This window comes from Calonectris borealis, chromosome 3 (genome assembly GCF_964195595.1).
Source record: "Calonectris borealis chromosome 3, bCalBor7.hap1.2, whole genome shotgun sequence".
Taxonomy (NCBI): domain Eukaryota; kingdom Metazoa; phylum Chordata; class Aves; order Procellariiformes; family Procellariidae; genus Calonectris; species Calonectris borealis.
The window spans coordinates 59,821,061-59,835,807 of record NC_134314.1 but is presented as its reverse complement, the minus strand read 5'-3'; the positions used below and the strand labels follow the sequence as shown (position 1 = coordinate 59,835,807).

Genomic DNA, 14,747 nt, shown 5'->3' with positions numbered 1-14,747 from the left:
CATCTTTCTTCTAAGCCCCCTTTAAGTACTGAAAGGCTACAATAAGGCCTCCCCGAACCCTTCTCTTCTCCAGGCTGAATAACCCCAACTCTCTCAGCCTTTCTTCATAGGAGAGGCGTTCCATCCCCCTGATCATTTCTGTGGCCCTCCTCTGGACCTGCTCCAACAGGTCCATGTCTTTCTTGTGCTGAGGGCTCCAGAGCCGGACGCAGTACTGCAGGTGGGGTCTCACCAGAGCAGAGCAGAGGGGCAGAATCACCTCCCTCGACCTGCTGGCCACGCTTCTTTTGATGCAGCCCAGGATACGGTCGACCTTGTGGACTGCGAGCGCTCATTGCCGGCTCACGTCCAGCTTTTCATCCACCAGTACTCCCAAGTCCTTCTCAGCAGGGCTGCTCTCAATCCCTTCATCCCCCAGCCTGTATGGATACTGGTGGTTGCCCTGACCCAGGTGCAGGACTTTGCACTTGGCCTTGTTGAGGTCCAACACAGGCCCACTTCTCGAGCTTGTCCAGGTGCCTCTGGATGGCATCCCGTCCCTCAGGCGTGTCGACTGCACCACTCAGCTTGGTGTCATCTGCAAACTTGCTGAGTGTGCACTCGATCCCACTGTCTATGTCACTGATGAAGATATTAAATAGTGCCGGTGCCAATACGGACTCTTGTGGGACACCACTCGTCACCGATCTCCATCTGGACATTGAGCAAAGCCTACAGCACCTGGTTTTCGAGGAGGTCTCCCATCCAAGTACTAACTGGGCCTGACCCTGCTTAGCTTCCGAGATCAGACGAGATCGGGCGTTCTCAGGGTGGTATGGCTGTAGGCAAATTTAATTTTAACTCAGCAGAATTGATGCGGTTATTTGTGTCTTGTTAGAATGTTTTCTTTATATCCAAAAGGTAAGAAGCTATCCTAAACACAAGGATGGAATTTATTTGTCACAAGTAGGTCAGAAGTGGAATTCTTGACTGGGACTGTTTAGACTCTGTTGGATTAGAAAGCATTCATCTATGCATGCATGCACTGGAAAGCTGGTACACAAGTGTGACTGTGTGCTCCCCCTGCCCCCGACCTGACTTTCTCCCTAACCCTGCCCAAGCGATAGTCACTGTGGCAACTGCGATGAATGTATCTGACGGATGCAGATAACAACACAATAGGCGATGCATTCACCTAACTGCAGTGCTGATCAACGTGTGACTCCAGCCAAATTTGGAAGAAACTAACTGCAGTCGGTATGTAAATATGACTATGAGTCAATCATCTTACCCCCATAAATAGTGGGCAGCCCAAGAGCCCTTTGAGCAGTGGGCTGCACGCCAGGATCTCCCCTTGAGTAGGGACGTCTCTCAAGGTTACTCCTCCAGGTTGAGAGATTCCTTGCCGCAACAGATCCTCAGTAGGTGACTAATAGCATGCTAAACTTGGAAATCTTAGCTAAGTGATATAAAGGATTGATTGGCATATAAAATCCTTTAGACATAAACCGTTAACCAAGTCTGGGACTAGGACTAGATCCAGCCGCACCTAGACTCCCCTCTGAGAAGGAGTTTAGAAAGCAAGGGGGTCCTTTCTGAACCTCATGACTCAACGGGAGGGTCTCCCTGACAGTTTTGTCTGACCCTGTCCTCTATGCCATCGAATCTTGTTAACTTACTGTCGTATTTACTATCAAACTTTGTTAAATGGCTGTCTTACATCAATAAACATATTGCTGCTTCTCTCTTACAAATGAAGTGCATCTCCCCCTCTCGCTCCATCCGCAACAAGCTATTGCTGAGAAGTGTTTAATTCAACCACTTTCTTTGAAGTGCTCTTGACACTGATGGACGGCCTAGCACATTTAATTATTGCTGTGTTGCTGGATGTAATACTCATTCTGGGGCTTAAATCCTACATCTCCAGACTGCCACGTGACTGGGAGTGACTGAACCAACCTGACAACATTCCTGCCTATTTATTATCTAGATCACCAAAAGAAAAATGTAATTCTTTAACAAATAACTTTAATGAACAGGAAGAAACGGATTATATATAAACTCTATTTTATGTCCTTACATATGCATTCATTTAGCATCATGATGCAAAGATATGAATCACACTTCACTGAAAGATTAGATTCTCTAAGATTTTCCAACTTATGCAAAACACTTGAGATTGATTCTTCTAAAAAATGGAAAAAAATTAAGATTTCTTTAAGAGGGGTTCACAGTAGAAAGGATGCCTCTGCAGAATCAATCGTAGAATCAGCAAACATCAGAATAAAGTTTCATTATTTTTTCTCTTGGAAAAAAAGTGAATAAGGAAGAACTGTCAGCAATCCATCATGATGAGCAGAGTGCATTCAGAGAACTGGGTGCCCAGTTAGAGTGAGTTCAACCTCCCTAAGAGCAGAACCAATGACTGAAAATAGAATGGGTCTAGAATTGAGTCCTGTGCCCTCAAAATCCCAACTACCATAAACCAAATCACCTGATACCGCTCGTTACCTGCTCTTGCACAATCTCTATTTTAAAAAATATTTTCTTTTCCATGTCAGGCACAGCCATTTGCAATTTCAGATCCTCTCTTCTCTTTTTAGAAAGTGGCTGCTCTACAGCTCTTTGTGGTTCTGCACATTGCTTTAGCTTGGTAATGGTACACACGCAAGGAGGCAAAATAACATCAACATGAATATTCAAATTTTGGTTAACTGACAGCTTACCTGTAAAACATACCCCTAATTTGGGATGCCAGTACTCTGGGATAAAAGGTAGCTTGCTTATTGAAAAACTGCCGCACATTCTGATTCCATCTTTTGCTTAATCATGAGCGGTTAGAAACAGAATAAGGCTCTAATGGTTCCTCATTTTTCACCCAATTTATAAATACAATTAAATCACAGACTACATATTCCTTTTGAACATGTCTGTGTACTTTTGCATTTTTCTTAAAGCAATTTCCCCTTGTTAAGCCATGGTTTTATAAATGTGATAAAGTGACATCCCTGCTTGCTCCTTTGGTGTTGCAAATTCTAAATTCAGGGAGAGTCAAGATGACATGAGGATCAAGCCGAAGGATGTGTGATCTATAGAGCAGACTCCTCTCAAAGGCCTGAAATGAAACCCTCCATTACTCAGAGTATGCCTACAAAAGCTTTCCGAGGCAGGCATGAAAAGCAGTTTGCCTTCCAGTGCCGTCTGCCTGCGCCCCAGCTCAGAGGGACACAAGCCAGCTCTACACAGAGCCCCAGCCAGAAAGCTGAGCTGAAGGCAAAGTATGTTAGCTTGGATTCAGTGCTGTGTTAACGTGGAGAGCTCTGTTTCGGAGCTGGCTCGGCGTTTCTGTGGAGCTGAGACACCTCTGCCTGCAGAGCACTGTGCTGCCATTCCCCAGACCATTGTCCCTGCTGACAACAAAGCCTGCAGCAACCCCTCCTTTTCCCCCCAAGTCCTGCGTTTTGGAGGATGACAGCAGATGGCTGCTGTCAATCTTTCTCTTACAATGAGTGGCTGAGGTCTATTCAAGGGAATCACATCAAGAATTGTTGTAGGCTTTGTAAAACTCAGCATATCTCCCTATTTCTGTCCCCAGTGTCCTTTGAAAGGTGTCTGTCTGTCTTTCTTCTATGATACTTTAAAAGAGGCACCCTTACATATTTTGGTCTTGATTAATCATTAAGGAGTGCCATTTTATTAAGTACGACGTATTTCTTTCTGGGATTCTAGCATCTAACACTGGGACAAACTGAGAGAGGGTTTTTGTGCACCTCTGCCTACTGCTGGAATCACCGGCCTTTCTCCCTCTGAGCACATTCTCCTTTCCCGACGTTAGACAAGCCACTGCAGTCAAGTCTATCCAGTATTAAAAAAATATTTTTGAGGCTTTTTCTGCATGCAACTTCCTAAAATTTGCTCAAGATCTCAGAAAAGGCCCTTCAAAGTTTCATGCCCTTTTCTGGAAGTCCAAGAGATATATGAAAAGTGTAACATTACAAGCTATGGATGTAGGAAGATGCTGAGCATCCTGACTTTCAAGGAGCCTCTTAGAGTCTGCAAATGCTCTCTACTTCCCATTATCAGAATCCTAGACTCAGTTAAATAAACAGTAGAGAGTTAAGTCTTCAACTATTACTAAAATACTGTGCTTATGTGACTGAAGAGTAGATTTAAAGAAAGGAATTTAAACTGTAACAGTAATAATTTTCTTTTCTGATTAGCTGAATTTCATCTTCTATATCCACAGCAAAATGGAGACGTTTTCTGCATCAGATATTTCTCCTCAGATAGACATGAGGAGTCAATCCAAATAAACGCTTTGAGTTATTCAGTGATAGCAGGAAAAATACCTTTGACTGTAACATAAGGATTTTCTGTTCACTGTTATGCAGGTTGGTTTGCTGCTCTTTTAATTCCTGCCTGGCACAAATTACCTCCATTTCTTTCTCAGAGATCAGCTCGTCTGCCTGCCTCTTCTTTCTCTTCAGTTGTGTGATCTCATCCACTAAAGCCTGCTTCTCATTAAAATAAATTTTTAAGTAAGTAATGAAAAAGGTTATTTTAATGGGAGCAAGGTTTTCTTCTTTTTTTTTATAGAACAAAAAGGTCTTTTGTTATCCTTATTTGATAAGCACACAGTGACAAAATTACAAACATTTATGTAACAATCAACCAGCATAATTATAGATCATTTTACCCCATAGGTAGGTCAATTATTTCTTTAATCAAGTTACGCATATATTAAGTGTTATCTGTACCAAGGCTGGTACTAACTGAAATGATGCATGATTACTGCATAATTTAAAATTTCTTCAGATTGCAGAATTGGCTTTGGCCTAGCAAAGGACTTTGTTGTTGGTATTCATTTAGAGCCAAATTAATTGTGCTCTTTTAAATCCTGTATTTCATTTCTACTCCTTTTGTCTGCCTACAGTTGTCCCTTTTGCAGACTGCCTTTACCAGTGGCTGTCCCCATTCAAGCCCATTCAATGGCCAGCAAGGAGAAGTTAAGCAAGCCTAGTAACAACGCAGGTTACTAGTTCTGCTCCCATTTCATAGAACTAACATTTTTAAGGCATCATAAAGAAAGGAGAATAACAGAAAAGTCTATACCACCTTTTATCCTAAAACGAACATAATTTGCCTGTTGATCGCCTGGAAATAAACTCAACCTCAGTACTTTAGACTGAAAAATATCAACATTGATTACTACAATATATCCAAGCTGAAACAATGATTGATCCAAGTTAGATTTGCTGGAAACACAAGCATTTAAATCTGGTACTTCTCCTGCGAAAACCTCAGGAACTTTTTCAAATAACCTCAGTGAAAGGTATTCAAAGATTCTTTAGGCACGTTTATAACATGCAACTACCTAACTGCCCCCTTTTTTATTACCGAGCCTGCTGTGAATAAGCAGTACACCGTTTTACCGCTTGATGGTGCTAAATGCTTTACACACTTAACCAAAGCTATAAACACACACTTTAAAACCAGGTCACCTTTTGAAATACAGTTTAAGTTGAAGCTTGAATTGTATTTCATTTTCATAGGAAACATACATTTATCATTTGATATCATCGATATTTGAACATTAGGCATTACCGTTCGCCTGCTCTAACTTCACCACTGAAAACTGTTTTAAACGTGTATATCTGCCAGGGATTCATCAGGCCTCCCCCGCTCAGATGCCCACCCACTTGGTGTTCACACCCAGTAGGTAAGGACACCGAGGCACCTACGTGTCTCCAGTGTGCTCCTTTTGCACAGACACATCCCTGTCAGGGTGAGTGTCTACCCCACAGTCATCTCCTTTCCAAAATCAGCATCATGTCCTCACCATTTGCAAGACTCTCATTTATATCTGAGTCTAGGATAAAATTAGCTTATCTGAGCAGGTTTACTCAGCAGCGGAATGAGGCCGACTCTTAGCCCGTGGCTTAGCATCACCATGAGCAGAAGTAGGCGAGAACAAGCACAAGATTTTTCAGGGGGCTCTTAGCTTAGGCTAGCACGGGGCAATCGGTAGGGTTGATTTGATACAGACAGAGAGCAATACTAGGGCTTAGGGGCAATTCAGCACTAGAAGAGGAACAGCCTTGGTAGGTAGAAAGGATGTGGGTGGGGATCCATGCTTGGTCCTTAGGACTTGGGTGTGGTGAAAGACAGCAAGGATGGGGTGAGAGAAGGAGCTTGTATGTATTTGTGTTAAGGAGGCTGGAGGCAGAATTTACAGGCAAGCTGGCATTTCGCTATAGTGTGATTGCTCTTTGGAGAAGTGACAGGAAGGAGACCGCCCAGCTGCTGCTACTTCTAACCTTTTGCACGCAGCACTTTTTAGGCCTCAAAGAAAAGGTCTCCACTGGCTCATCCTGCTTCAGGAAGGACATGAACAACATGCTGTGCCTTTACAAACTCACTGCAATACTCACCATGACCTCCCTAAGGGCTGATATGAGAGTTGCAGTAAGTATCCTGTGCAGGTCCTCTTTTCAGCCCACAGAGAGTTTGTAGGCTATATACTTAACAAAGTCTGTAGATACCTTCTGAGAGTATGGAATAATTCCCCACAGACCTGGTGAATCTAACTGCATGAACTTTTATCATTCATCTCTTTGTCCCAGCATGCATGGGGCTCTTGTGCCTCAGAAACACCACTGGGTCCGTACCCTGCCAGTGGAATCCATTCCTGCTCCCTGGAATGTATGTCCAGCCTGCACTGTGCTCCCGAGGCAACACTGGTACTTGGTGCTTCCAGCCAAGGGAGGAGACCGCACACTCCTGACTCTTACAAAAGATGTTGAGCAACCGCATGTACAGAATGAACATTTTGTCAGCCTTCAACAGGGAGTCAGGCAGGATGACATCCAGGATGCAGGGGAACTCCAGAGCTGGAGAAGCAAAAGAGATTGCAGCCTGATGCCTTCTCAGCTCAGGCCACATCATCACCCTTCTGCCACAGCACCAAGGGACCAACCCAATGGAGAACCATCTCCTCCCTTTGCTCACCAGCACATGTGCCTTTGTCGGCTGCACTTTGTCTTCAGAGGCAGGGAAAAAAATGGGCATCAAGGTAGATTTGTAAAGGGAAACTGTGAAAGTTATGCTGAGCGTGAGTGCAGAAGGAAAACAATGTAAGGAGGGAAAGTGCAGAAGGCACCTGTCTTGAGGACACCTTGAAGATGTTAGGATGCTGTCTAGCTGCAAGAGAGTTACACCAAGGTGCAGGCCTAGCTGTTGAGTGTGCACCATTCTGCGCACATGGGAAATTATCTGCCAGTCTGTGAAAGACGTCTTGTGACTTACTACAATTTGGGAATGGGATGTAACTACGATTTCTGACATCTGAGCTATGGTAGAAGTGTCTCTGCTATGGTAGAAGTGTCTCAGCCATGTGTCTGCAATCATATTTACTCCTGAATAACTTCTGATCGGGGGGGATGTTGGTATCAGAAACCACGTTCAAAAATGCCAATAACTAACACAACTTTTGGAGTATTTGCAAAACATACATTGGCACAATAATCTCACTACTATTATGCACAGCGTCTATCTGCTATTTTTGTATTTTTAAACTGCTTCACAAAAGTCTAATCAAATCGTACTAAACAGTGCCTGTTCTCAGCCACTGCCCCAACCCAAGAGCTTGAAGATACAAGCCTGTCGGAGCACAATTAGAATCAAACTGCAAAATCACACGGCTGCCTCCCCAACTCCAATGTGCTCACAAAGCACTTTTCAAGGCAGGTTTTTCCTGGAAAACAGTTCTTGCTTCCAACTGCTCAGTTAGCTCCAGTTTTTCATCTGCTGTGCTGAAAGCAGCACGTAGTAATGAAAACCTCTATTTCTGAGGCTTTGCTACTCTGCCTTCTGTTTGAAAGAACGTTGCTTTCTGTTCTGTGGAAGCCAACCTGCTTTCCTACCCAATTCTCCCTTTTAGCACCCACCCTGCTTAGCTGGGATGGGATCCTTGATTCAGGCTAGCACTTCCAGTGGGCTCTGGCACGTAAACTTCCATTCTCAGATAATAAATAGAGCAGTCCTAATCTTTGGTCACCTACGGTGGGAAGGATTTGTTAGCATACATGCCGCATCATCGTTGCACGTACAGTTCAATACAGCATTGTTGTCAGTGCTGCTGCTTAAACGTGTGTGTGAGAATTAACGTAACTCTGTATGAACCTAGTGCAATCAGATGAATAGGACTAAAAAAAAAAAACTTCAATACTTATCAGGATTCAAATTATATACATCCATACATAATATGTACATAGTAACATATACTTTAATATAATAATGAATACTGCAACATGTAATAATGCATATATACAAGCTAGAGGGAAAAATAATCTGCATATAAGAAATAGACTATTTCATTATTTTACTATTTTACATAACCATCAAAGCAAAACAAATCACTCGGTCTAAGAGTTTGGCTATACATATATGTCCACAATGTCAATAAGCAGGCTGAAAGTTTTTCCGATGAGTTAACTTCCTACTGTGGGTGGAGAAAACGACAAGCAGGGAATTTTCCTTCTGGAAAAAAATCTGCCCTTTAGTTCTCAGGCTGCATAAGAAGCCAGTGGATAGGTGAAAGGGGAACATTTTGAATCATTTAACAAAACATCGGTTATCCCCATAGGTAAGAGACAAGTGGGGTTTGAAAACTGGTTGAATATACAAGAATACCAGAACTGTGAGAAAGGACTGGGAAGGACCCAAGCCCTTTCCCATCTGGGCATAGATCAGTATTTCAGTTATTGGTATTTAGAAGGAAGACTTTTATTCTTGCCAGATTATTTAGCATCTGCCCACTACATAGTTTCTTGCAGCTCTTTTGGAAGCAATAATCAAGAGGGCTCTTCACTGCTGGAGACGGGATTCTAAAATAGAAAGAATAATTGCTTTAATCTACTAGAGCTATTCTTCTGATCACGATATTGAAGAGACAAGACATATATATAGGACATATATTTATAGACATATATATATATAAAATTCTACATTTGAGGAAACATGGAGTAACAAATAACTTTTAATCTAAAAACACTGGGGTCAGAACTAATTTTCTTCTTTTTCTGCAAGGAAAAGAAAAGCTAATCAAGAAGGAAATTGAAACAACCTCTTACCTCTAGTGTCTCTTCACTGTGTCAAGCAATCTGCCCAGATCTCAATCTAGTACACACTAACTAGGATTCAGGAATGAGACCTTGGTATTACAGCAGATATTTTCAAAGAATTTTCAGTTCCTTACTCACTAGCAGTCAAAAAAGCCAACCATACATGAAGAATGATTAAGCCATTATACAATTCCGTATTTTCCCACATATTCAGGACCATGTGCCTGTCTCATCTACCTTCTGTAGTATACTACCCATCTCAAAAAAGACCTGACAGAATTGGAAAAGGAACCGAGACCAGCAATAAGGACAGTCAAAGTATTGAAAGAATTTCTGCTGTGTGAGCACCTCGCAGGCTAGGGCTCCTCAGCTTGGAAAAGACACATTGGGCGAGGGAGAACGCTGAGAATTTTACAGAATATATACAGCAGGGACACAGAAGTCTCATGAGTGACATGGACACAGTGAACAGGGGCTGATAGTTCATTGCGTCTTCCCATGCCACACGTATCAGCCTCCAGTGTTAGTAGGAGGTCACAATTTCCAAAAAATCATGAGGAAATACTGGTTCAAGTAATGTCTACTGCAACGCCCTGCTGATTAGAAGCAAATATGTTGCCCTCTGGTAGCAAAGAAGAGGATATTTATGACCAGTGGAGAAATCAGTTTACAAAAATCTAAGTGGTCTGTCAAATGGCGGGGGCGAGGAGAGAGGTCATGAAAAAATGCATTTGTTGAGATTGAAAAAAATAATTATCATCTACAATCTCAATCTGGTCATTAACACATCCTCTTTCTTTCTGCAGAATATTTAAACCACTTTCCTTTTGCTTTAGTGCCAAATGGAAGCCATGAGCTTGAGATCGTAATGCCCAGAAGAAAATATTTAGCGTGTTTTATGGTGAAAGTTTCATCCATCTCTTTAACTGAATGTTTCCATGCAAGCAGTCAGACATCTGCCTTATTTTCTCTCAGGTCGAACTAACAAATCTTAAAAAATAAAATAAAAATCCATATTTAAAAAAATGCTTTCATACAGAAATTTGCGTGCTTAGTGCCTGATAGCATTCCACAGAGTCAACATCAAACTGCTGTCACCCTCTTGCTAAAAGCAGTATGTTCAGACATGCTAAAACTTTGAATAACGAGTATATAACATTGGTCGCAGCCTCTGTACTACCTGCAGTAATGTTTCAACTACAGTAGTTTTAACTAGTTAGACTGATAAAACGTGACACACAAAGATTGCTATTTGTGAGTTGTATCAGTTATCTAAAAATGTAATTTTAGACAAAACATCTGAACACATCAGTCTAAAAAATACTGGCTACCAAGGCAATTTCTAAAATAAATAATGGAGTGATACGTAATGTTCTTCCTCACGTTTTAAGAATGCTGAGCCATTTTCAGCTGGCCTTGACTCTTATGCTTGTTCATTCCCAGCTGGTGCTACACAGCTCCCAGCTAAGAGCCCTTCCTGGCTCCTACAAGTTGCTCTGGAAAGACCCCGATTCTTCAGGGTGAGTACGAATGGGACTTGTTTAGATTTCAAACCACTCGATCACATCTGGTTGTGGCTCATCACGACTTACACGTGGAGCAGCTTTTGTTCGTACGCACTGTATCAGACTACGTCAATGGACACCCGAGGCTTCTCAAGATGCAGTATTTATGCTGTGGCTCTCTGGCTCAGAAACATGTTCAGAGGCCAGAAGTGAAGCAGGCAAAAATTTCTGTTTGTGATGGACCAGGTCAAGCCTGCAGCAAGCCAGAGCCTCTGTCCTGAGGCAATGACATATTGAGGACCGTGCGAGACACGGTATGCCGCCTCTGATAAAAGTCTCTGCAGGGTGAGCAGAACCATGTGGTGGGTGAATACCTCTTTCTTGTGCAGTTACACACAAAAAAGGGAGGTAGTTCTAACTTCAACTACCTTTGAACTCATGCACGATAAAATGCAGAGTATGCATCTGGCTAAAATCTATTTTGAAAACATAATTATAGTCCATTATTTTGCAAAAATCTTTCAAAGATGTATGCTTTTACCACCCATTTTTCAAGCAGTTCCTTCCCCTTTAAACTATGAGTTCGGGCAGCATTCTTCAAACAGATAAGGCCAACGCTAGGCTCCCAAGTACACAGCACCTCTGCAAAAATACCTCACATCCATCAAACCCACTGAGGTCGGTCATATAGTGACCCTATCCCATTTGAATGCATTTCTGAACAGTACTCCAGTGATTATGTCTACTCCAATTTAGTTTTCTGTTCATGAGCAAAGAGCACAATATTCTTATTCAGTGAAATGGCTGCATTTTTTCCTTTTCATTACATGCAAAATGTCTCATAAAAATGCCTTAATTTGATTTACAATAACGAATACGCTTGACGTGCTGTTCTTCTACTGGGTCATTTTTAACTTTCGTTAACTCCTGCACAAATTCATTAAGTGCCTGGTTACAGAACAGCGTGTCATACAATATTACTTAAACATGATGTAAACCACTAACACACAATAAATCTAATGTCACGTCTCTTAACTCACTTGATCATTTCCTTTTTCTGGCACGGTGGGCTGTCAATAAAATAAGCGGGCACGAACACGAGAGATTTAGCAAAATGAAGTGCTTTGTCTCCCAAGGCTTCACATCTTTGCCAACATAACTAGACTGAATAAGAAAGCTTTTTCCATTTATAGTTATATTGAACTATATTGGGGCTTCTGAAAGTGAACTCTTTACCTTACTGATTTTAGCCTCCATCTAGGTAAGGATACAGACTTTGGTGGACTGCATGGCTCCTGCTGAACCAAAATTTTGTGGATACTCGTCTGCTAGGCCAAAACGACAGGCGAAGTTATAATCAACTAGTAATTCCACTATTACCAGGCCAGAAAGGATCACATGGGTGAGCACTTGCTTCTAGACTGGTGTTCCAAAAAAGCAAATACAGGGGTTTTTCCAAGATAAAGTAACTTTACTCCAGAACAGAACGGCCGTTAAGAAGCACTTGCACCAGCATAGCTATCACAGCGTAACTGCTCTGTTTTAGCTATGCTGGTCTATTGCTTTGTCCTGAGTTTCTTAAGTCCCTAGTTACTATCTCCAGCTGGTTCTTTTAATTAGAGCAATGCCTTAACTGAACATGGTCAGGTGAGATAGCTGAAAACTGTCTCTTTCCCAGAAAATCTCAGAGGGGAAACTGTTATGGTGGTAGAAAAATAATTTTAAGAACATTGAAAAATACATATTGCTAAGATTATTTGTAGCGTTTAAGTTTACGACAACAGAAATACTCCAGGGGAAAAAAATGGTGAAGGCAAGGCCCCTTAATGCATTTGACATCACTTTTTGTAGAGTCTTTATGTGCATATTTAATTATTACAGGTACTCAATAGCTGTACACAGATGTTCACCTGTACACAGATACACAGCACAACATCACAGGTAGGCCAACTGCTCAGGTATCTTTGCAGATCAAAGCCTTATTCATCCAGAAAGTCCCTGCTTCTGACCTAAATAAAAGGATAAACTGAATGATAAAACCACCCAGTTAAACTTAGTGGAAAAGCAGTAACTTGAAACTATTTTAACAGGTTCTTAGAATTTGGCAGCATCCTATTAAAACAGCTTCTTTCTATTAAAAAAAACCCAAAAAATAACACAACTCTGAAATGTTTAAGGCTAGAGCATTTACAGAATAAACCTAATCAATGGAGTTATTTACAGTGAATAAATTCAAATGACTGAGAAAAAGTTATCTGGAGACTTTGAAACGTTTGTGTAGTTTCAGAAATAAGCCACGGCTGAAGATCCATTGCTTTTTTAGTCTGTGATGATTGAAAGTTAAGTTTGTTAAGTAATTTCTCATTTGTTATATAAATGCCACATTTTTTAAAATTTAAAACTAAAGAAAATCTATTTTTATTTAATAAAAAATGGAAAGCAATATAATTTATTTTTATTAGCAGTTTTTCTTTGATATCCTTCTCCAGCAATTGTTTGGCTGGTCCCGCTCAGGGGGAGCAGGCCCCCTACGCATGCCCACCGAGACCAGGGCTGCGGGCCCTGCTGAGTTCCCGTGCCCACACTTACCCCTCAAGTAGCTGGGGAAAATGGCAGCTCCGGACAGGTTGCTGCAACCAAAGCAATCACTGCAGCTCACGTTCAGCCCCCTTTTTTGGAGCACTCCTCATCTGCCAGGCTGTCAGCTGAATGAATAGCTTTGGCAGAGACAGCTGCTCCGTTTATCCCCGATCGGGCTGACAAGGGGTCCCCACGAAGGTTGGTTTTTATGAAGCACAATACTGACAATCATCTTTAGTCCTTGAATGCTCATTTCTGAGAGAGGAGGAGTCAGCCTTTCTCTAGCTTGTCTCCTTTTTCTGCTACCGGGAAGATAACATCACTACGCTTGTTTCTCAGGTCCAAAGCCGCAAAATAGCTAATTCAAGATTACAATGAGTAAATAGGTGATAGTTAAATGGAGGCTATACGTTGCCTGTAATCTAAGTAACCTTTTTGTTTAAAAATAACATCATAAGGGGAGCGGTGACATAGAGTACTTGTTGTAAAGGAATTTGAGAAAAAGGCAACAGCAAACGCTGAAGGCCCGAAACATTGAAGGCGTTATTGGAAAGCTCTGCTGAATTAATGTTTGTTTGATTTGGCAAAGGTTTGCCACTACCCGTTTATTATTAGCTTTGACTCGTCCACCACCTCATAAAAGTCAGATGAAATTAAGACGAAGCCACGTTTATGAAAGTATTTTCATAAATAATAAACACATGGTCAAACTAACGGTTAAAATAGACATTGTTTGAAAATAAAAAAGTTAAAATCAAGAGGGCTCGTGGAGAGCTGTGAGAAGCCAGGCGCCTGCCGGCAGAGGGGCCGGGGGGGGCGGCTGCTGCCACGCCGCCCTGCCCGCACTTCCCCCGCCCAGCCCAACATTTCTGCTCCGCAACGCCGTTTTGGCGTGAGCCTGCCCTTACTGTTATTTGACAAGACAGGAGTTAAAAAGACAAGACTCTGCACCGCGGTTTTCAGGCAGGAAGGGGCACGCACTGGATGGCCGGGGACAATCACCGCGATCATGCGCGGGCCCCAGGAGAGAAGCCATTATGCCGCTCGGCTCCCCTGCGCGCCAAGGCCACCGTGCGACGCGGGCCGCCGCTGAGGGTGAGCCTCGGCCCGGGACGGCGCGGGGTTGCTCAGCTTCGCCACGGACCGAGCTCCCCTCAGGCGCGGGAACACCTGAGGCGGCCGCGCGGCCCCGACCCGCTGAGGAACCGCCTAACGGCCCGCCCCGCCCCGCCCCGCCCGCCTCACCTCCCTCAACCCCGCTCCCGCAGCGGTGCCGTACGCGGCAGCCAGGCGGCAGCGGGCCCCTGCCGTCCCTGCCCCGACGGGGGTCTCTCGTCCCGCGGCGGGGGTCGAGGCGGCAGCGCCTCCCCATGCGGGCCCAGCCCGCCCCTGCCCCGGGAAGGCTTCCCCCCTCTCACTGGGAGCCAGGCGGGCCGGGAATTACGGAGCCGGGCTGTGCGACCGGCCGGCCCCGGCGGCGGTCTCCGCTGGCAGCCACTGGCTCCAGCCGGTCCTCTACAGCCACCGCCAGAACCGGCCGCGTTCCCGCCGCAGCGGGTGA

The 14,747-nt window shown here is 43.4% G+C and overlaps 1 non-coding gene across 1 annotated transcript; it reads right to left on the bottom strand.

The window, feature by feature from the left end:
* Window positions 1-708: 708 nt before the first annotated feature.
* LOC142081494 (5S ribosomal RNA) lies at window positions 709-826 on the bottom strand. Its single transcript, XR_012673358.1, has one exon. It is a non-coding gene; the product is annotated as a 5S ribosomal RNA (ribosomal RNA).
* Between the last annotated feature and the right edge of the window lie 13,921 nt (window positions 827-14,747).